A 25029-nucleotide genomic window follows, 5' to 3' on the forward strand; every position below is an offset into this window, starting at 1 on the left:
CATGACTATTCCAGGTTTTCCATGATCGTGGGAAACGTTTAAATCTGAAAAAAAAAAGAAAGTATATGCACATATCTGCAACAGGTGGTTTTTGGACCCAAAACCAACACCAAGGACAAGCAGAAACTCACTTTGGAAAGCGGGGTGACTGTCCCTCCAGACAGCCACAGGAACAGGCGAACAGGAACCCATCAGGCAGAGGCAGAGCTTGTGGTTGAGAACAGAGGGCAGAGTGGTTTACAGGGGAGCAGATGAAGCAGGAGAGTCAGGGACAGGCAGGGTCGGTAACGAGGAAGCAGTCCGGAAACAAACGCTGGAAAGTGTTGCATGGAGGCGAAGAACAATCTGGCAAGGAGTGTCTGTGAGGCGGGCGTCTTCATAGTGACAGGAGGAAATGATCCACAGGTGAGAGGTGTTAGCCTGATGAGGTGGGCCTGGTAGAGCGTCAGGAGTGGGAAATGTGTGGACAGGTGATAGGCTGGCAGGTAGGTGTAGTGACGAGGCAGAAAATTACTGAATGGGCTGAGGAGACGGCACGTATGGCGGATGAAAAGTGCCCAATGTGACACATCTGTCTTTGTGCATACATAGTTTTAGTTGTGAATCTACACAGAGTTTTGTGCATCTGGCCCCTTGTCATACTTGTACACATTACAAGGAATATATAGGACATTTTCCTTGCTTCCTTGTTTGGTCATTTCATCTCAAAAGGGGAACATCTGGAGCATAAGTCCAAGATGGAATCACTACATGTATTACTCTAAAATTCTTGTTCGTGGTTGCACGCTAGATCTAATTAAATATGCAGACCATCATGTATCCATGAATCCATCCAGTTCAGGTGGAAACAGCTGCTGTTTGAAGGAGGTTCACCGGGTCTCAGTGCTGCTGGTGAATAACATGCATGTCGACTAAACTGAGCTCCTGTAGTCTCTTTGTCATCTTGTTGTTAAACTACCATGGAAGCCATTGTTGAAGCCCCCACAAGAGCACTTTCAATATTTATGTTTTTTTTTGCCACACAGATTTCAAAAAGCATTTTCAGAAGGATGTGTGACTTCTGCAATGGCTACAGGTGGAACTAATCTATTTGCTCTTATATATCATACTGACTTACTAGAACTGATTTGTTTCTGTGTTGCTCATTTTGATGCTTTGCTGATATTTTCTCATTGTTTGTGAACTAACCGCTGCACTTCCATCAATCCTTAATTTTCAACATACATTATGATGTTGTCTTTCAAATGTAGACATGTTCAGTGTGCAGCTCAGAAACAGGAAGCAGACAGACGCTCAGCTTTTATTTCCACTGGCTCATTTTTTGTTGTAAAAGTGATTCAAGTTGAGTTGATTTAGCTTTGTGAAAATCCCCAAACACATAAGCCTGGTGTAGTAATGGTTTTCTCCCTTCCATTCAGTTGACTTTTGTTTACTTTAGTTTGGTTGAAAAAGCGTAACGCATTTATGATAAGCAACCCAAGAATTCAACATTCTGAGGAAGTGCTGTTTAAAGATACAGTTGTTTTAGGAATAATTTTTTGGCAGCGCTTGAACCATTAGCATTTGATGCAGTGAAGGTCCACATTTGACATTCAAATTACCACAACAAAAAGTGAATGCAAATGTAGAGACAGATGTAATGAATGTGTTACCCAGTGTATGTGCATGTACCTCTGTGACTCTCGGTTGCACTGTTGAAGTGCAGTATTTTGGCAGTGATTGATTTATGGCCCCCCAGAGAGGAGGAGTGCAAGACGGATGGAGCAGCTAGTATACTATATACATTGTGTGTGTGTGTGGGTGTGTGTGTGTGTGTGTGTGTGTTTGTATTCATGTTTTTGTGTGCGGTTTCTTCTTTCTCCAGAAGAGGTGAATGAGGTTGCTCTGAACAAAATGATCTCTGTAATGCCTCTCAGCCTCCCCTAAGTATCAGTATTTGTGTGTGTATGTGTGTGTCCTTTCTTGTGCATCTAAGCATTTTTGCATGTGCGTACGCCTCCATTCGTGTGTAGGATGTTAGGTCACATTTCGGTTTTGCCCTTCTGATTGCTCCCCTTGAGTCTTCATCCTTCTCTCTTTCCACTGTCTACTTCCTCTCCCCATGCGGTCCCCTGCTCATGCTCCACATACATCCAGATGTACTGTACGTGCCCTGCAGCGTGTTGACATTGAGTGTGTGGAGAGATACAGAGAGCAGTGTTGGTATGAACAGTAAAGTCAGACACATAGTTGGAGAGCTGTGAGTAATCCACAGCAACAGTTGTGCCCACATAACCGCTGTTTGTTTGAAACCTCCACGTTTCCTATACCGGACCACTGACCAAAGTTCATCTCAACAACAGAACTATTACCGCAGATGGCGGCAAACTACCAGTGCTAATCAAGTACAAACAGCACTTTGTCATGGCAACGTGGTTCACCAAATCATAAACACGTGCGCAAAGACGCACATGCATACACACCCCCGCATGAGCACAGTCAGTGCTGACGACGACGATGAACTTGTGATCAGAGAGTGTGAAGAGAGCATGTCAGGCCTGGTACCATATTGAACAGGTGTGCATGAGAAAACTCGCCTCGCTGACTCTGGATGAATCGCTGCCCGCCTCTTTCTGGCAGTCGAGTAAAAAGCTGTGGCTGGTTTACATTATTTATATTGACTGCATTATTCTGCTCCTCTCTCATCAATAACACATGGGCAACATTTGGTACAGGTTGCTTCTCACAACATCCTCACTGCTTCTTGACACTCGCAGGATGGATATTTTATATACTGTATACAGTGTATTCTTGTGTTGGCAGATGTAAGATTAACTGTGTGGGTAGTGACAGCATTGGGAGAGTGATTGTAGATTTATTGTCGCTGAAATGCTGAGAATCTTGTTTGCCTTGGCTCTAGATATGTTAAAGGAGCTGGGTGCAACATTTAGAGCTTTAATATATCTATATATAATAACATATGGTGGAGTAATGGTGTCCTGACCAGGAAATTAAGTCACGCTCCCTCTATGTGTGTTGTGATCTGAGCTTCTCTGTTATTTGTTGTGGCAGCGGGTCCAGCTGTGTGTTCATGTCAGTGCATGTATCCCACTGGCTTGCTAATCGCCGCCACTCTGCACTGCATTAACATGGCGGCCACAGCTGATAATGCCATCCAGACCCATGATGGCAGGATGCATCGTCACAGAAGGGTAACGCCTACCCTCTGGTTCCCCCTAATGTTAGCACCACCAGTTCTGTCAGCCTGTTGCTGTTATTAGAACCGGTCCTGCTGTTAGCACCATTAGCTGCTCGCCACCGGCTCAGCCACCTCCATGTTGAGAGCCATGTGCAAGCAACCCCAGTCGAGACTCTGAATCATAGACACACTCTCAATGTCACACACAGCTCCTTTAAACCTGATTTATTGGATCTTTTGGCCATTTGGGGGCGGCACAACAAGCTGTAGACACAATACTGACATATCACCTTATAAAGTCATGCCTACGATGTTAGCAAGCAAATACCGGACCCAAACTTACATTAGCATTCATTTTCAGTCATGCACGTAGCCTCCTGATGAATGTGACCAATACACACCCTCCTTTTATAACTCTGTTTTGGTCTCCACCAACTTCTGAGGGAACTATCTGCCTCTTTAGCTACTAGATGCTTCACTGTGTTCATCAGCTATTCGCTAACTTTATCATGTTTGACAGAAAACTGCTGCAGCTGGAAATGACACTGACCAGAGTGGTTAGAGGCAACCACAAGAGTAATTGAGGGCTGTAAAACCAAAACCATCTTTGAAAAGATGGGAGAAATCTGAGGGCAAACTGCAAATCATTTCATCCTTTGATATAAAAGTGTTGATTATAGCAGCTTAAAGTTCTACCATCATTTTCAAGAGGTAAAAATAAGTGTTAAGGAGGTTAATTTAATTTGTGGTGCCTACAGCATTGAAAAATCACACATTTCAGAAACCTTACAAGCATGTCTTTTTCCAGAAACTACTGTCTGTCCCAGTTACTCTAGACGCGCCAAGAATCCCACTGTGAACTATTTGTAGTTGGTACTTTTGAAAAATCACAGACAACAGTGAGTTGTGTGTTATTTGGAGTAACCAAAGCATCTTTCCTGGATGGGAGTGTAGCTTGAATCCATGTAGACAGCACAGCCAATAAGTCCAAGATATACGATTAGCTGTTTAAAAGTTAAAAGGTATTACAGTATTTGGATGTAAACCTGAGAGACCTTACACAGAAATCCCTCTCGTACTTTATCGTGGGTGGGCGTCAGTGTCGTTTAAAGTCCAACTTGCTCACAAATTAGGCTAAAACTATGTGGTCGATACAAGCCTCCACTCAGGAGGAGAAAGCAACAACACCGCCTGAGTCTTGGCCCAAAACACCACACAAAGGCTACATTTCACCTAACAAAACTTGGAGTTGTACCCTGGACGAGTCCCCTTTGGCACAAATTGGCTCCCGAGGAAGGTAATCTTGTGAAGTTGAAGTGCCAGCAGCTGTTATTTACACTCAAGTGCTTGGGCGGGTGAAAGATGTTAGCTATGTTTTATCCATTCGGGAAGTTATCGAAAATTAAGATTTATTTTGCAGGAGAGAAGAGAGAGAAGTACAAACTCTGTGTGAATGCTGAAGGCTGCAAAAATGAAATATGAAAAAATCGAGAGAAACAGAAAGAGTGATAGCAGGCTGGCCTAAATGGGCCTGTTGGGAGCCTGACAGTTTCCACAAAATTACACATAACGACCCTCCAAAACTGACTGCGGGCTCCTGAAGGAGAAAACAGATCAGACGGTGCAGGCGGAGAGGGAAGGACACACTTTACCAGCATCTATATGTGTTCATGCCCTCGAAGCACCTGTAGGGAGGAAACCGTCAACATAAACCTGAGATCTGATGCAGGAACATGACAGAAATGTCAAAACGGAGGAAAAAAAGAAGTGATTGAAAGAGAAGCAGTAAATGTGAAGTGGAGAGAGTGATAGGCAAATGGAGAGGAAGAGAGGATGAATGCTAAAATTGGCATTTGACAATAGGGCAAGAAAAACGGAGAGAGGAAGTGAGAGGGAGGAGAAAAAAAGATGGAGAAAGCAGATGTTAAAAACTGAGATAAAGCAAAGAGGAAAAGAAAAACTGAGAGGAAGAGAGAGATGGAAGTAGAAAGTCCTCCCGTGTCCACTTATCAATGATTCATCATTAGTGCAGGTTTCAGTTTTCTCCTTGTTTGGTGGAGTTACACGCCTCCATCTCTCCCTCCCTCCCTCCCTCTCTCACATACACACAGAGCTCCTCACTGCTGATCGATCGATATGACACCCTCAAGGTCAACAGAGCTTCATTCTGGGCCCAAGGCACTACCGAGCATGCTCGGTGTACCCACCTCCTCCTCCTCCTCCTTTTCTTCTTCCTCTCCCTGCAGAAAAGCAGCTTTTGCCTACAGCTCTTGAGGCTTTTTGACAAACGCTGCTCACCCACAAAACTTTTGCGCAGGAAGCAAAAAACTGAATGAGTTTAGCCACAAAGTAAGAGGCTGAAAAAAGCAATCCATGATTCTGTATTTAGACCAGAAGTGAGTATCGAACCTCAGTACTTTTAGAGTGCTGACCAAAATATGTTGGCACCACTGTAGTATCAGTATCTTCATACACTTACTCTGTCATCAAATGGTTCTTGATCATAAATAATAATACTGGTAATTTCAGACTGTATTTTATTGAGGCAAAGTTCTTGAATGGCTGCTTCACATTGAAAATTTAAACATTTGGCCGAGTTTGACTTATTCTGTTGAACAGAAGAAAGACTTTCAAAGACAAAGAGTCTAAAGTCATGCTAGCAGTGCTCTGAGCTAAATGCTGACGTCAACATGCCACCATAACCAGGACCTGCCCATCATTCCAATGGGTCACTGAATCCTCCACAACAAGTTCCTGCAGATGTTTCACAATAAAAGCCTTTTTAGAAAATGAAGGGATTCTCTCAACCGAAGTTATAAGGGGCTTTTAATTTGAAACACATACAGGAAGTGCTGAGTTTGAAATGACTGCGTGATGCATTAACTCTATCAAGGCAAACGGGAGCGGTTAAAAAGTAAAAATATAAAAATACAGAGGAAATAAATTTGTACATTTATAATGTAGTCTGTTTCAAATGAAGCTAATAGCCTCTGCAGTAGTGGTAAGTAAAAGCCCTGCCACTATTTTCTAATTTTAATACTTTATATCCTCCATTATGAAGAAATTACTTTCTTTGCTAGCCTGATGCTAATGGTAATACTCACAGGGTTGCTAAAGTGCACCTGCTGTTTCATGCCATGATTTTTCCTTTTTTACTTTGTTGTGTTAATGTCCCTAGAGAAAATATCAAGAAGACGGGGGCCTTGTTGCCATACAGTTGTCTACAGCAGCAGATTGCTCTGTGTTTCTATTGGTCAAAGTGACAGCAGTCCTGAATGACAAAAAGAAAATCAAACATGCTAGACTGTCATGATGTCTTCCAGATGTGGCATCTGTTGTCGTCTACTATGACACACTACACTAGATGAAACGATGGATTATCGGGAATGACACTCTTTGTTATTAACGATTCGAGTCGACACCGTACAACGCTGCGTCAGGCTATAATCGGGCTGATATCATGTAGCGCGTACCCGGCATTAGTTTACTGTGTTAGTGTGCTAATATTTGCTTATTAGCTATAAAAACAGAGCTAAAGCGGATGAGAATGTCATAATCTTTGCAAACATTTGGTCATAAACTAATGTACTGGATATACAGACATTTTGACTTGAAGATGGGCAAGATGAAAAGTCATCTTTGGGGAATATGAACACAAATTCCATGGCCATCTGATAGTTGTCAACATAACTCAGTAAAAACAAAGATTTTAATCTGCTCACGGTGCTCAAGGAAAAACCAAGTGATCACCAAAGTCAGTAGAATTCATCGTCTCAGAATCATCAATGTTTGTATAAAATTTCATGGCAATCCATGAGATACTTGTCAGTATGTATTTAATTTTTGTATCGACGCCCATATCGGAAATTTATTACACTACCCAGCTGCAACTAAGTGGGGGGGGGGTGTTGGTTGGTGTGTGTACGTAAGCTTTAACAACAGCAACAACAACATACATCCCTCATGTCTTTTCAGCCAATCATAAAAAAGAAGGACATGTTGAAAGATCAGTTGGTTGGGAAGTCTGAATGATGTCTGCCAGGTTAAAACTGCCTTTTTTTTTTTCTTTTTTTTTTTACACGGACGTTTCCTTAGCAACTGTAACAACTTGTTTGAATGTCAGTGGGTTTTTTGAGGTGAACAGCCTGAAAGAACTGTGAGTCACTGAAGTGCTGCATTGAAACTATGGATACTTGAACTGTCATGAGAGTTCATCTACAATCATTGTGCACCTGACAAGCTACTGTTGGTGCAAAACAAAAGTTTAATTGTAATGTTTTACAGAAGTTTTTCATTCAGAGTACCTGACAACAAAGGCACACACACACATGATAATAAGCTTCAGTTCTTTTGGCAAAAACCTTCCCTTCAAAAATAAAGTGGGAGGATGACATCAGTCACTGCTGCACACTAAGGGAGGCACGCACCTGTAATAATGGTCTAGCCGCAATCTAACAGCACTACAAATTACATTTTATTTATTAAAGAAAGTTGATTTAATAAAAAAGACTAACTCATTTAATTTCAAAGAATCACTCCATTCCAATTAAGAAATCTGTTTGAGGATTTTGTCATTTTAGGGTTATAAATGTAAGCTTCACTAGAAAACTTAAATGAAAGCTTCCAATGTAAAATAATGACATTCAGTACAGCCCAAACTACAACATTATCATTACCAATTGAATCAATGGCTAAAACTACAAAAATAAAACCCAAGTTGTAATAACACCGTAGTTTTGATTCTATTAAATGCATGATTGGTCACTGCAGTAATCAATACCACTGTTACACATTAATTTTTAAATTTCATACACTGGGAAAACTAGACCCTGTGAACCCCTGTACTGTGCCTCCCGCTCACTGCATGCTGGAATATGAGTCCAGGGTATACCACATGAACCAGTGGATAGATAGAGGAGAAGGCCCTGGTTCTGGTGGTTTTTATTATTTCATTTTGTATCCTGGATTATGTTATTCAGTTTTGTTTGTGTGCGGAGTTTAGTGTTGAGAGCAGGGGGGAGGAAAGACTAAATGCCTATGGCAGATCCTGAGGGCAGTGGTTGTTTGAAATGCTCTGAAAATGGGAAGTGCTCTTTTCCATAGTGAAACGTTGCCTGAAGACCTCGTCTGTGCACTTGTCTGTCTGCACCTTTATAAGTGATTGTTTTTAGTGTGTTTTTCACAGTGATTTCTGATGTGTTCTCATCTTGAGCTGCACATATTTTGAAATCCAGGTTTTGATTTCATCATTTCAGTCAGAAGAACACAAAATACAAGTGTTCACTATAATGTAAAGACCTGGGTGCATTTTTGCTGTTGAAGATTTGTTCACCACAAACGTATCGTCTTAACTGCCGACAGACATACTGTTTTTTGATGTCGTTTTCAGGGGGATATCTTCCTCAAGTTGCAGCAAAATTCTTAAAATTTTGCTTTTAATTGTCTATCATCTATGGTTCTTTACCAAGACTTGAAGAATCAATTTAAAAAGGCACCACAGAAATGTTTCAGGCCCAGAAAATGGGTTCAACGATGAACAAAATGTAAAATATGGGCATTTTCCGAGGTGTGAAAAAGTCACATCTCTACTTATTGTTTAAAGCTAAACACCACTCATTGCGCTGTCATAGGTCTCTGCTTCAGGGAATAAAACTGGAGAAACTTGGCAGCTGTTTTGGAAATGACAGATGATTTTTTAGAGGTTGTGAAGGCAGCTTTGTGTGAAATCAGATAAAAAAGAACAATCAAAAGGCTTAATGGTTTATTTTGAAAAGTGAAAGTGTTGGTGGTCAGAGAGCACGGACATAGTGACCAGCAGTTGGAGTCTGTCTGTTATAATCTTTGTCAGGGAGTCCATTGTGCAGCAGTACATCATTTCCTGTGTTGTATTGGTCAGCCTGACCTTTAGAGATGGTCAGAGTAGTAAAAAATTAGGTAGTTGACATTGGGAGTGTGGGAACAGCACATTTTGTATATGTACAATTTGTACAGGGCACAGATGAAAATTACAGAGCTGCTGAGTAGTTACAATTTGTTTCCATTTTAAAATACGAGGGCTTTTTAAATCCGATTATTATCCACTTCAAAAAGGAAGCTCTTTGAAATGTGCAGTGTGACCTCGTTTTATTTTCCCACCGACAACCCCCATGCACATCGGAGGACATAAATGGACTTTTAATGGTCATACAAGGAACCAGGGGGGTCATGAAACTTACTCAGCACATGCACCAACTACATATTTATCTACATATCTGGGACATTACAGATACAGATAAGTCTGGGATGTGAGGTTTTATGGCGGCAGCTGTAATTTATTAATGGAAATCATTGTCCTATAATGTTATTTTCAGATGGCTGAGATTAAACTAGAGAAAATGTTTGACTGTCATTTAATCGCAACATAAACATCAACATAATGTGCCACAAAATGAGGGCTCATATTTAAATGTTGTTGTACTACTGTTTCCTCTGAACACCACTGAACTCAGGGATCCACCACACCATGAAAAGGATTTCATCTGTGAGAAGATGAAAGATAACATGAAAAAAAATCTTTGTAATTCATTTTTTCTCAAAGATAAAAACATGTTGTTTACAGTGTTCACATGAAGGCCACCGGTTTGATTATAACAAGCATTCGTTTAAACAAAAGAAAAAGGATTTCATCTACTGCAAATATATACGAGACAGGCAGAGCCTTGAACTGTATATGATCACACGCAATTATATCCTCTCTTTTTCATCACTCAATGGAGCTGCAAGTAAAGATACAAAACACTGCAAATCCCTTTAAATGAAATGTACTGGAGAAACACTCACACTGTGAATAAAGCATTTGAGCTGTGTTTGACAAAGTCGGACAAAGTCATTGATTTTACAAGTCTCTTGCCTTGGCTTTAAGGACTTGGGACTTAAAAGCGAAGACAAGAGACTTGTGAAATCAATGAAAAACAAGTCACTATGTGCCTTCCCCACACCTAATGCCATTCAGAATTTTACAATTTCTTTTACTTAAAATACTATTTATATTACTTAAAAATATGTTTTACAGTTCTTCAAACAAAAATTGATTAGGTTTGCCTTGGAGTTGGACAGAATGTTAAATGTCAATCTCATTCTGAATCCTATTTCTAACAAAAGTTAACCAATAAGAAGCAAAGATTCACAAGATTTCTCTCTTGCTGATAAGGCAGAAATACTGCACCAGGGTGTCTACAGATAACAGACAGTTATATTTAATGCTTTTTAAGACCCTTTCAAGACACCTTTTGACTAAATTAAGGACACATTTTTGTACAAATCATGTTTTACTCATTTAAGCATTGCAGGTGAGGACTGCATGCAAGTAGTATGTATGTGGTCTTGTGCAGAGGTAGGTGTTATATAGGAATATGGTTATTAGTGTGAGTTAAGTTGATTTACATTTTGCCAACATGTGATTCCAAGTATGAAGTACAATGACAGTATTATAGTTTATTAAAGATTTGTAACATTAGAAGTGTGGACTTTTAAATAGAAAGGCTTCACTCATTTTCACAAGAAGAAATTAAAAAATGGATAAATGAAATAAGATAAAATGTTAGCAGTTTTGACCTCACAATTTCAAATTTAAGACTATTTAATGACTTTTACAACCTCTTAGTTGTAGCATTAAGACTAAGACATTTCAATACTTTTTGAGGACCTGCAGACACCCTGTGCACTTTTGAGCTGTAGCATATTTGTTGGTCACAACCCGTACATTGACCTGAAATTGAGATAAGATGATGATTTTGTGAAAATAAACTGAAAATGCAAAGTAATAAGCGGCTTTAAATAAATGTAGTGCAGTGAAAAAAGCTTAATATTTTCTTTGAAATGTAGTAGAAGTTTAAAGTAACTTAAAACAGAAACATAGGAGTAAAGTACAAGTACCTAAAAACTGTGACTTTCCACTCCTCCATCATGGCTGCTGTCAGATTAATGTTTAATATATCCACTGTCAGGAAAATGAATAGTTGATTCAATCTCTCTTTTTAGTAGTGTACAGCCTGGGCTTGGGGAGGATTATCAAGTCATTTAAAGTCGAAAGACTAAACTCAAAGTGACGCCACGAGTCATTGGTGTTAAAGAAGACAAATTATGCTCATTTTCAGGTTCATACTAGGGATGGACAAATGATCAAAATTCATTATTCGATCATCAAAAAAATTAACGATCAATTATCGATTAATTGATAAGCAAGTATTTCAAAAGAGAGAAAACAAAAGAGTGCAGTGCAGACTGTCGCCGCAAGAGAGCGCAGCTGCCCCAGTTTTGAGCTTCAACCCCCCAGGCCAAAGAGGAAGAATGGCGCGCATGCGCAGTTCACCCCTGGGTGTTTACAACCGTTGCCAGCCAGAGTTACAGGCTTCAGTTTTCAGCAAAACCTCCGTCTTTCAATGGCGTAGTGTTTTCAGAGGCCTCAAGGGAAGCCGTCGAGGCTTTGGAGAGCGATGAGAGCTTCCGTCTGTTTCTGATTTTTTGCCTGGCATAGGTCCGGCGGGGGTCTCGTAGGCCCGTCGAGCCGCCAGGCAGGGGGTCTCGTTGGCATGGCGGCTCGCCGGACCTATGCCAGGCATTGTAGGGTAAACACTGCGACTATCGATCAAAATTATTTGTGATCGATCAAAAGCCTTAACAATCAATCATCGATAATCAAAAATTGATGCCCATCCCTAGTTCATACTTGTTAGATTTCTATTAGAACATCTTTACATGTTCAAAAAACACTTTATTTTCCCATAATGTCTTTCTAGAACACATGTATTCACCTTTTGCCTGAGAGGGCTCTGTTTTAGCACCTGTCTCTTTAGGTGGAAAAGCACAAGTCTGCTCTGATTGGTGAGCGTTTCCGGGTCTTCTGCATCTAAGTGTCTTTGCACCATCATTGCGTAACTGAGAATAGCTGCATTTTTACGCCATGAAAAATCCCCAATGAAAGCTCTTAAACCAAACTTTTCATAACCAGACATGTTTGAGCAGGAATATGATCTGAAACTGGAGCGAAATTAACAACATCAGCAACCAAGATTATGTTTCCCTGACATTAGCATGTAGTTATGAAGCCTGCTTTCAATGACTTTCTACCATTAAAATTCACTGATGAAATCTTCAACACAGCCAGAGATGTTTCCAGCAGGAATATGATCCCAAATCACAGGAAAATTTACAGCACTGAAAACCAAGTTGACGTGTTTCCCTGATGTTAGCATTTAGCTACAGTTAGCAGTGTAGGCTACACAATGTAATGTGCCTGGAGCTAATCACAAGCTGATGTCAGCTTGTCTGGAAAGGAGAAAAAATGGTAACAGAGTATTCAGAATGCTCTTAAACATGAAGTTTTTGCTGACAGGAGTTACTTATACATATATTTACCTCGTCGTTGGAAACTTTGGCCATGTTTAATATGAACATCTGACACTGTCACATTAGATATGACAGTCCAGTTGTCTAGAGTCATCAGATTCAGATCAGACCAAGTCATATGAGTCCACACTGGTATTTGTGTATGCAGACATTTACATTGCCTGTACGTGAACATCATGTCAGTGTGATTTTTTCCCTCAGACGGTATGACAGTGTGCTGTTGTTCAAGGTCCTGCTGGTCGCTTAGTAATTGTCAGTGCTGCCAGCGAGTGTGTATATGCTGCATCAATGTGGCTTTTTCTTGGCAGTACTATGAATGTCTGTATGATAGGGTCTATGTTAATGAGGCTTTAGATATCGATCAACACCTAGTCCTGCTGCACTCAGGCAGATACTCAAGCGACCAGGAGACAAACAGGCACAAACACAAGTCCCCAGTTTTCCTGAATATGCATGAGAGTTGGCAAAGATGCATGCCAATATCATTTACTGTGTCTGGCTGCTTTTGTGTTGTGTATTTGTAGAGCATTTTCTGCACAGCGGGGAGGGATATAAAAGAGGAGGGGGGAGAGAAAGACAAAGAGAGCAGCAGCACTGAGCGATTGGGAGCAGCACTATAACAGATAGAGGTTTATTGACTGATCAGTTGATCGTTTGCCTGTCCAGACTGAGGCATCCTGGCTCAGTCTTCTTGGCCCTGCCTTCCCATCACTGCTGAATGCTACATTCAGCAGCTCTGGTCTGCAGTGTGTGTGTGTGTGTGTGTGTGTGGAGGGAGATGGGTGATGGGCAATCGGTGGGTAGGTGTGTGAGGGATGGAGAGAGAATAATAACATTTTTGTTTTAATCTCTCTCCATCCTTTGCACACCTACTTGACGCAGGAGAACGAGTGAAAAAGAGGGAAATATGTGAGAAATAGAAATCAAGTCCTCTGTGTATAAATGAGTCTTTTTGTTTTTCCTCACACATAAGTACGTGCTCGTACCTGCGTAATGTCTTGCAAAGTCTTACTCTTCAGAACAACCAAATCTTCTTTGTACTACAGCATATGTGCTCGAGGCTCCAGAGACACATTGAAAAAGCTTAGATTTATTATGGGTTCTTAAATCCTTGTCTGCACTCACAACCAAACCAGAAGCAGTACAAAGCTGATGCTCAGAAAACCCTGCCTGTGTCTTTCCTGTGAACATGCTGACTAAACAGATAGATGTTACACAGAAGAAAGACAAAATTATGACAAAAAGCATCTTTCATGTAGATTGAAAAACAGCACAGTTAATAGGTGTATTACACAAACTGATTTCAATGGAAATAAACGAGTTCTTTGCTTTTTAACTTCTCATTATGAAGTAAATGTTGATTGCACAATGTCATGGCTATAGAATAATGACACAATCTGTGTTTAGATTGGTTCCCTATAGGCAGACTCACTGTGACGGTGATGTCACACTAACAACAACAGTCACCTCTGGGTAGACAAGTGATTGATTTGAATCGCTGCAATGCGTGTCGGCAACTTCTGGCCCCGACGAGCAGAGCCCGTTGAATTGCCATTGGACCGATCAGATCAGTCGATCTGACAGAGGCGGGCTCTGGGTGGGCGTAACATGATGAGGACAGTGCTGCGCCGTAAGAGTCTAAAAGTAAACAGCCAAGATGGCAGCTGCTGAAGGACCACATCCATTCAATTTAGCTTTGGAAGAAACGCTAAGCCAACTACACTTATCTTTTTCTTTGAGAGAGGAACAGAAGACTGCCCTAGAAGCCTTCACTTCCAGGAAGGACGTTTTTGCTGTTTTGCCAACAAGATACGGCAAAAGCATAATATATCAGTTAGCCCCACTGGTCGGCAAACCAATGGGGCTAACTGCAATGAATACATCACCTCATTTTTTGCTCTGATTGGCCATTGTGCTATCCAATTGCGTGCAGCGGCATTTAACCCTATGGGCCCGAACGACGCATAGTGCTTCCAAATTCACACCTGTTCTTCTCGGTGAATTTTCTCCGCGACCATGCATCATAGCGAGAAGCCACGCATATCGCGTGAAACAGCGGAACTGTAGCTTTCCGACAAGGCCAAGCACTTGTCGGTAGTCCAATGTTTTCACAGCGAAAAAAATTGATAAATTTACAATAAAATGATGTATAACAGAGCTTTCTTACAGCTTTGCACTGACATTACTGTTGGATGGATTACTCGCGAACGCAGGCTCGCACAGAAATGCCACGCATATCACATGAAAGCGCAGGACCAGAGCTTTCCAGTGATACTACACACATCATTGTGCTGTCATCCCATCATGCTATAAATCCAGATTAACTGTCTACAAAATAAAAACCTGACGAATTTCTTTACAACCCATTATAAAGATCTTGTTACCAGTCACTTCATATAGTGAGGAATATCGTATCTTACCACGTCTTAGGCTTGCGTGTGTTTCTCCCTGTCTATCCACATTTGTAGTCCGGCTATAAAGATGCAAATATCTCCATATTGTCCAGTTGACACTCCATCAAACTTTGTATGACAAGACCAGCCACTTCACCTTTGCGCACCCAGACAACTGTAGCCTAATTACACATGCTGACAGGGCCGTAGTCACCATATACATTGAGGGGGGACATCATTGATATAAAAATTAATATAAAATAGAGGCACATAGAGGGACATGGAATGATGGCGAATCTGGTTACCCCAGATTGTCCTGAAAAAAACAAGATATAGCATGTGTGTGTAACCTTTATAATGACTGTGATATAAGCTTAAAAGTAAAGGCAGTAAAAATACCCCAAAAAGGCCTAGGGCCCATATGCCTCAGTTAGTGGGTAGAAAGGGTGTATCGGTGAGGGCCAGACTCAAAATCTTTCTAGATTTGAATCTGGATTTCCAGGCTAGACTATTGGTTGACTAGGAAAACTCTTAGTCGGGGGCAGCCCTATTTTAAAGATATTTGTGGTCCAACCTATCTGATGTTTTTTCAGTGCTTTTTAACATACTGCAGATGGTTCTTAAACATAATCTTCATCCCATTAGCATTACCAACATTTACAAAACTAATTTACTGACCTGCTGCACACTTTAACAGCGACTTGGCGACAACGGAGCAGGTCACAGCTGGCCCATTTCATAAATTCATTGCTCCTGGCTTAATGTTCGGTTAGCATCAGTGCTTCTCTCATTTGTTTAAAAGAACGTAGAAAATAAGTGTCTAAGTGGCAGGATTACATTCAGGTGATTATCTTTTTATCATGTTTGATGAAATCTCAACGCTAATATTCCTCATCAAGGAAGTTATCGGCAACATTTTATTCCCTCAATGAAAAATAAAATGATCAGACGTCCACTGAAACGACATAAACTGGGTGTGAGTAATGTCTGTTTGTATATAAAGTGGTGCCACCATAATGGTGATACACAGTATAATGCTTGTTTAATGGGACAGCTGATTCATTCAGTTTTCATGAGAGCTACTGGTTACATTTGAAGAATTCACTGCACTTACTGGAAGATGGTGGGACATGATGGTGTGTGAGCAAGAGAATGAATCTGGATGTGTGAAGGATGGAGAAAAAACAGCAACAGATAAAAGTGCCGGACAGTAAAAGAACACGTGAAAAGCCTTTAATTTGAATGTGTTTGTGTCCGAGAGAGAACAACCCAACCTGATACCACGTCTGAACGTGCTGCATATTAGCAGCCTCACAGAGTAGCCAGTTGGATTTATTACTGTGTTTCTTAAAGTCCAGTCTGTGGCCCAGTGCCAAGACCGACCATTTTGCTGAGCTGTCCATGGGTTTCTTAGCTGACATAAGACAACTGATGAAAAATACTCCCTACCAAGCAAGAAGTGGTCTGAAGCTACACAGAAAAGCAAATGTATGTTCTGAGAAAGTGCTGATTAAACAGACAGATGGAGCTCAGAATACAGTCAGAAAATGAGAAGGTATACATGTTTGTATATGTATGACTAATCTTTAAAAGCACCTTTCAGTTGCTGCTGTACCACACAAGATATGTGCAAATTAGAGCTGCAACTAGGGCTGGGAAATATAAAGATATTATACTGTTTATACTGTCATCGAAAAATGAGACTATATATCGTCTAGATTTTGGTTATTGTATCATGATAAGGCAAAAAATTGTGTTTTCCCCCCATTTTAAAGGCTGCATTACAGCAAAGTGATGTAAATGTATCAACTTACTAGACTTCTCTGTTTGTTTTAACGCTTGCCTTGACCCATTTAGTTGTTAAATAACCACATTATAGAGGATTATTGATCAAAAATCTCATTGTATTGACATTTTCTGAAAACACAAACAAAATACTGTCAGAAAAATTGTTATGTTTGTTTGTGATTCCCAGTCCTAGCATCGATGAAGTGTTTTTGAGGAGATTTAAAAATATCAAGATATATTTTGTGTATCAAGATATAGCCCAAAAATATCATGATACAATTTTCAGGACATATCGCCCAATCCAAGTTGCAACTAATCATTTTATTATCACATGATCCTTCCCTTATTTTCTCAATCAACTGATCCATCATTTGGCTTACGAAATGTCTAAAAAATAGTCCCAGAATCTCAGAGGGTAATATTTGTTTTGAAAGATATTTAGAAAACCTGCAAGTCTGCACAAGAAGCAGAAACCAGAGAATATTTTGTATATTTACTTAAATAAATAACTTTTAGTAGATTATATATTCATATAAAAAAAACTCAATTAAAAAACTATCACCGATAATGATCATTTAATTATAATAATAGTTACTAATTAATTTTCTGTCAATCAACATATTGTTCAAGCTGTCAGGCATATAAATATAGCACAAAGCTATAAGAAATTAATGATGGCAACAACTGATGACTTGCAGCTGTAATGTCTCCTTAAAGCAGCTGGTGACTTTAATGAAAATAATTGTGTCTTATATGTTGAAGCTGTCACTGTATTCTGAAAGAAGAAAATGAGACAGACAGTTTGTGAGGTCATCATGACCCTCCTCCCAATCCTATTATTTTTTCTAATTGCTGAATCGAACACAGCTCACAGAAAACAACCAATCACAGCTGAGGAGTCTTGAACACAGCTGTCAATCATGTCCATCACTGCTCATCTGTCTCATTTGATGCTGTGTTAATATATGTGACAGCTTCAGCACATATGACAAAATATTATTCTTTTATAAAAGTTAGCAACTACAGCTTTAAGCCAGTCAGTTATTTTGAAAATGCCCGGCTATAATGATGAGCTGCATCGCTTTATCACTGTTTTGTCAAAACCTGATTACTGTTGTGTGAGACAAGACGAGTGAAGAAGAAGAAGAAAGAAGACTAATACTTGGACAACAAGATGCTGAAATGATGTTTCTTTAGTGCAGAGTACATTTTTTGCAGAGGTTGAAAAGGGAACGTTGTTCAGTGTTTCATGTTGACACTTTGCTGTTTGAGGACAGAATAAAGCTTTGACTAATTGTTGCTTGTAGCGCATGGAGCCTGTGTGTGTGTGTGTGTGTGTGTGTGTGTGTGTGTGTTCAGAGGAAGGAGTGAGAGACAAAAAGTGAATCTGTGTGAGAGATGCAGACAGAGAATGCGTACAGTGTGTGTGTGTGTGTGTGTGTGTGTGTGTGTGTGTGTATGTGTAGCTGTCAGAAGGTCTGTAGCGTGACATGGACGACTTCCGTTGCCCATTGCATGCTGTTGCTGTGGCAACCTGCGTCATTGCCAACCTGCGCTGCTCCAAAACTAAATCATTATCACTAGCTGAGTCTGGGAGCGAAGTGAATCACTACCTTCACACACACACACACACACAAACACAAACACACACACGTGGAGACATGAAGCGACACCCGGGACCAACTAAAGTCAGCAGTCGAGACTGAGATGGGAACAGACAAAAGAGACGTCAAATTGTAAAGCCCGGGTTCATTACTGCACCATGCTGCCTCACGCTGAGAAATCTTTTGCCCCATTTACTGGCTTTGTTTACGAAGTGAGTCACGGGATGAAAAACATTTTTCACTCCACCTACAAGGCCTGACAGTGATTGGCAGCCAAACATGACATTGATATGGATTTTTGAGGTTGAAATTGTGAGTCTGGGTGGTGTGTGCTTCCTTGAGATACTGAGCATCAAAAACGTGACACAAGAAGTGCCAAGATGTATTTCTTTTGAAATATTAAACAGCAGCTGCTGGTATAAACGATATAACAGGTGCTGGTCTATAAATAGAAGTATAAGGGAGAAAAAAAAGCCTGCACACTGTGACAAATGCTACTGTACATTTAATTATATTTTGTGGTTTGACACCATTACATTTACAAACACACCAGTAGGTATATATTTTTTAAGGCATTAGGGCAGTGACATACTTTTGTGTTGACTTTTCCCTCCTGTCCTGAAACAATAAAACTATGACCATGGATAAAACTGCTGACTTTCAGGTTTAATTTGAGTATGTTACGTCCATATCAGGCCAGCTGTGTAGGAACTATAGCTCCTTTTATATCAAATCCCCCCATCTTTAGGGGACAGAAAGTAATTGGACAAGTTCTGTGTGTGACATTCAGAACATTAATATAGCAGCAAACCAGTATTTGCCATGTAAAGATACAGTGGAGTAATGCCATCCTGAGCAGAGAAAGAAGTCACACTCCCTCTGTGTGTGTTCCAAGCTTCTGTGACCTTTATTCTAGTATGCCGGTCTAGCCACATGTGCATGTGTGTCTCCCATTGGCTAGTTCATCACCACCGCTTGGCAGTGCGCTCCTACAGCAGTTAGCATTGATGTCAGGATGGCGTCGTCACGAAAGCGTAGCACCCACCCTTCGATTTCCCCTGGTTAAGACCCTTAGCTCTTGCTGTTGTTTAGCGCTGTTTGTAGAGTTAGCACCAGTTAGCTAACCGGCTAAGCCACCTCCATGTTACAGCACGTTCTTATCCCAACTTGTCAAACACCACCACTTTATCAGTGGACCTACAAGTCTAAATATGACACGCTAGGTACCCTCATGTGTCACTTTTGGAAGTTCGGGGATGCACGTCAACTTACACTTGCTACATGCGTTGCATCTTTTCAAAATGCACTTCTGTTTACACAGGAAATGTACAGTTTCTTCTCGTTACAACGTATTAAATTACTTTGTGTTTTCAGTTTATTCCATCGGTTTAGGGAATAAAACTCTGTGGTTAGGTCTAAAAAACTAACTCCCAGGTGAAAGTCCAGAGTTTGTTAGACCCATCCACTTCCACGAACTGTCTCGCTCTTTATACTACAGCTATTGCTCCTGGTGTTACAAACAGCCGCTGCCTTTTGCGTACCAAACGGCAGAGGAGAGTGCCTCTGTGAGTCAGTGTCTGACGCTGACGTTTTCTGACAAAGCGCCAGTATTCAACCAGTTGGGTTGTTGCCTGCTGCCTCTAAAACTGATGCACCCGTTGCGTATCATACCATCTTGAAAGGTGCCTCTCTGTGTTAGTGCCTGACACCAACATCACTGACACAGCGGCAATATTTGACAAGAGAAAACTCATATGCTCTGAGTTTCACACAGAGCCCCTTTATGAAACAATTAAAGTCAGTGACAGACCCTTTTAACCTTCTGTGGTTACGCCAGTATTAATGACATCATCACCTCTTGTTTGGTTCGGGAACTTCTTTACTTCAGTTTGGTCCTCAGACAGTTGGATTGCCTGTCATTGTGACATAGTGGCATCTTACTGTATGTTCTGGTCTGTAGCTGAAACTTCTCTGGACCGATGAAGATATTTTTGCAGTTGAGAATTTGGGCCCTGACCCAGCTCTGACTTTGCTAAATGCATAAACCATCACATGGAAACCTTCTGCGATACCAATAAACGTCTTCGATGCAACATTCCTCTGCTGAGTCCTGGGATTGTTAATCCCCTAAATCTTCACTGTGCACCTACACAAGTATTCAGCTGGATCCTTGCTTCGTAGAGTCGAGGTACGAATTAGAGCCCAAAGTGTCTCTGCTGGGTTGTTATTCAGTCAATCTCAAGAAACTTCCCTGAAGGGGAACATAATGTTTTCGTCTTTCTGGTCACTGCTTAGTGGTAGAAAAGTGAGTGTTAGTGACAAGTTTGTTTTTTTTCTTGACTACTCTGCAAATCTTCACTTTTCGTTCTCAATTTTCCACAAAACAGAAACGACAAATGCAGCTTAAGGGGGAAAGCAGGTTGTTGTTCTTGGCTCGCCTCACCCTGTCCTTTATCATAAAGTGTCAGCTGCCTGGAATGGTTTTCTCCTTTACATTCCCGTCCTGACAGACGTCTCAGACATTACTCGCCTGGTCTGACTTTATTTCCACGGCACAAGCTCCCTAATTACACATCCTTCTCCCTCAAACCCGGAGCAGACGGGGAGATATTGTTTCGGGACAGGACATAACAAGCAGCTACTGTACGATTAAACACAATCTGGATGTATGCCTCAGTGGTGTAGGTTTATTCATTAGTGCTGTTTTATAAGCAAACAGAGATGCTAATAGAGGATGAGTATCACCTCTATCCCAGGCTTTCCTAACCCCCGGCCCTCATTAGTTTTTAGAGCTACAGGAGTTACACTGTAGCTCCTACACTAATTATTTGAGTCCAGTGACCCTATGCAGAATTACATCCATATACTACCACAAGATTTACTTGTATTCTTAACATTTAGTGCCCATGGAGGGAGCAAGAAACTGTCATCTTTATGTATCGAGGTATGAAAGTAAAGGTTGTGGTTTTTGGTTTGAATTTCATGCAGGAGACAGGAGTCTGCATCCCGTCAGCCTTGTAGTTTATGTTCACTTTTTTATTAATCATAACCATAATAATGTGGTTGTCCTGCATTGGTATTGTTAAAAGCAAGACTCATTAAAATGTTGGCATTAAACATGTAAAACAAACGTTATCATTGGGGCTGCAACTTCCGACTGTTTTTTATTACTGGTTATGAGTATTTTCTTGAGTAATCAGTTTATTATTTGGTCTATGAAATGTCAAAAAATTGAGGGAATAAATACTTAAAACAGGATCCCAGAGCCCAAGGTGATGTCTTCAAATGTCTAATTTTTATCTGAAAAGATCAATTGATTATTGAAATAGTTGCAGATTACCTGTAACTGTCACTAAACATAATCCAGGGTTTTGCACAATCTCATGTGGTTTTAATCCCACACATTAGGGTTGGATACCGAACTCGGTACTTTAAGGGTACCAAACAAATTACATTGGTACTTCCACGTAAAGAATTACAATATTTCCATTGGTGCCAATTTTCGGTACCTGTGGGCATATTTAGGTGAAAACGCCGGAGATAAAAGAGGCTAACGTGCCGCGGAGTGCCCCAAACCTGGAAGCTCTGAAGAGTCGCCAGGTTCAACTTCAGCCAGAACTATCACTGCAGCACCAATCTGCTGCTATAGCTGCGGCGCATTGTCTTTTTTCCTTTCCATATTATTTTAGTAATAGCTTCTTATCATTGCAAGACACACAAACACAGAAGCAGACAGACAAACAGAGACAGACAATTAGCTCTGTGTGTCAGAGAATTGCATTTAAGTCTACTACGTCATCCCTGCAGCTTGTTCAAAAATTACATTTTTGTTATGTACTGAAAAAAGGTTCTGTTGAGTACTGGTTATGGTTCAAGTGTGAACAGTGTTTAAGCCTAATGACCATAATGCTCTACATCCTGTATTTCTCTCATGATTTACTCTCATATTTTTCACCTTGAGATTCATAGGAAAAAAAAAAAAAGCTGCCAAACAGCAGCACTCCATCCTACCTGAACGGCACAAGTTGAGTTCTCTATTAAAGTACATGGAGTATTTTTCTTGTGCGACACGTCTCTGTTTGATTTGGATTTAGTGCTACATGATTTTTAAACTACTACATAAAGTGAAGTGAATTTGAGGACTACCAAAACTCTCTTTAGTTTGACAGAGCTGTTCCCCTCCTGGAAGGGACACACCACAACTACAAGAAAATTACCTCCACTGTTAAACTAAATGTTAAAATCTCAGAAACCGCATGAGTTGGCACACTTGTCCACTAAAACACAGTGGGAGATACAAGGCCAAACAAAAAATGTAGTCCAAACGATTAGAAGCACTGTTTCTTTTGCTTTATCTAGGCAGGAATTTGTAGCACTGCAGCAGCAAATCAAAAGAAATGTAAGTGAGACCCTGAGGACACAAAGCTGCTACATGAAATTAAATTGAAACCACTGCTGTGACACACCTGGAATTTGACTTTTATTCTCTTTTTACGCCATCGCTATCTCTCTCCTCTCATCTGTTTGATGTTTTGCAAGACATGACTCACTTAAACCTCCAACAGTTTCCTCACACACAAACTCTGGCTCCAGGTTTGTTGGTGACATTTCTCATTTTCTCGCAGATATTTAGGATGAATTTAAACCTTAATGCCACATCCAGCAGAGAGGTTTTATTTCTTTTGGCTGGCTCAGCCTCTGTCGTAAACTGACAGGTTGGTAATGTACACATAATCCTCCAGCACAGATAAGGCTGTTATGTTTGGCTGGCACGGACTCCCCCCGGTGACATGCCAGGTGTTGGTATCAGCCTGCAATTTTTACTAAGAAACATGCAGCTGATTATCTTTTATGTATGCGTGTGTCTCTGCATGCACAGATGTTACACAAAGTTGAAACAATGAGATATGTTAAACAGCCCTTTGTGCTCTCTGGCACGAGGTAGGTGGTGTGAGTAGGTGTGAGTGTGTCCATTGATTGGGGCACAGTGGGAAGGTTGAGGACCATGAAGTGAAGTTCAGATGAGTGTCGGATCAATACGTTTATTGTTCAGGTTTTGGTAAAAGGTCACTTCATCCCTACTGCGAGTATTTTATTATTATTTTTTTAAACAAATAAAATCTTTACTGGGAAGCTTCTCTTCTGTGGATCTGTATAAAAAAAATCAGAGTGGCTGTGACCTTTGCTGCACAACTGATAAATGAATATAGTCGACATCATCACATGCAGAGATGATGGAGTGTTTGCACCAGTCAAACTGTTGGATTTATGTAAAATCTCTATCTGTCTTTGGAGATGAGATTAAATAAGGGCGATAGTAAGTCACAATTCATGACATTTCTGGCTCGATCAGTGGGTCCACCACTTTTGTCCAGACTGAAATATCCCAACTACTTTGTCCAATAAACTGATGACATTCCCATTAGCCTCAGCTGTACTTTGTGTTTAGAGCTAATAAGCAAGATGAAGGAAATGGTAAACATTATAGATTAAATCACTGTGACAACACACTAACAACAACAATACAACAATCACTTCCAGGTAGATATGGAAAATTGACTTGTTTATTTCTGTTGTCATTTTTGGCCATAACTGTAACTTTTAAAGATATATAAACTTCTTTGATGCAACATTCCTCTGCTGAGTCCTGGGCCTGTTAATCCCCTATACCTTCACTGTGCACCTACACAAGTATTCAGCTGGATCCTTGCTTCGAAGAGTCAAGGTACAAATTAGAGCCCAAAGTGTCTCACCGCTGTAGACGAGGGTTGCAGCAAAATGTATTTTAGCCACCTAGGAAAATCAATATTGGTGTACGTGTACGCTTTATTTGAATATTTGCTCCACTTTACCTTACACACTTACCAGTTGAGCCCACATTAGACCAGCAACCCCAGTGTTCTGATAAGTAAAATCACTGTTTTTTTCAGTGGAGTCTGGTGGCTTGGATATAACCGTTTTAATTCCCCGTTGGAAAAGGTTGTCTGACAGCCAGGTAAAGCAGTAAAGAGACCAAAGCTGTTTTTGTATTGCTCTCCAAACAGATCATGGCTCTGTCCAGCAGAGGCTGAGATGTAGCTGCTGGACAGAGCCATGAACATCAGTGAGCATCACATAATGTGTGTTTTTTAATCTGATGGAGGATATTTCAGTCGAAGCTGAAACAACAAAGACATGATGGGTTAAAGTGTGATTTTTCAGTGGCCGCCCCTCTTGACTCCAACAGAACTGAGACCAAAGTCTGGCCCTTCAAATGTTGCCAGTATCGACATGGCCATTCCTTCTTTTATGTTTTCCTCGGTAGCTGACAGGAGGGAAACAGGAACCAAAGCTGTTTCCTTGGCAACAGAATAGCAATGAAACAGTCTTTATCTTATGAACATCAGCATATTGGCACTGTCATTGTGAGCATGTTAGCATGATTTTGGCACCCAACCACTTCAGAGTTGGAGTGCTCAGAGTTAAAGTGGGGTTAAGCTGTTAGACTCCTCTTAAAAAATCTATAGAACATTGTCTTTAAAAGGTAGAAAAAATTGTCCTCTTTCAAACACCACAACTATCTACCCAAATGGACATACACATTTTGCTTTGTGGGCCTGAAAGTGCCAAAAGTGCCATCCAACTGCTCCGTTGACTCCAGTGTTAAAGGAGACTGCAATTAGGGATTGCTGAGTGCTCG

General features: G+C 40.6%; 1 protein-coding gene across 5 annotated transcripts in view; it reads left to right on the forward strand.

The window, feature by feature from the left end:
- The window catches only part of ntrk2a (neurotrophic tyrosine kinase, receptor, type 2a), a 128525-nt gene that overhangs the window by 39676 nt on the left and 63820 nt on the right, over nucleotides 1–25029 (forward strand). The window lies entirely within an intron of this gene.

Source organism: Epinephelus lanceolatus, chromosome 9 (genome assembly GCF_041903045.1).
Source record: "Epinephelus lanceolatus isolate andai-2023 chromosome 9, ASM4190304v1, whole genome shotgun sequence".
In the NCBI taxonomy this organism is placed as follows: Eukaryota; Metazoa; Chordata; class Actinopteri; order Perciformes; family Serranidae; genus Epinephelus; species Epinephelus lanceolatus.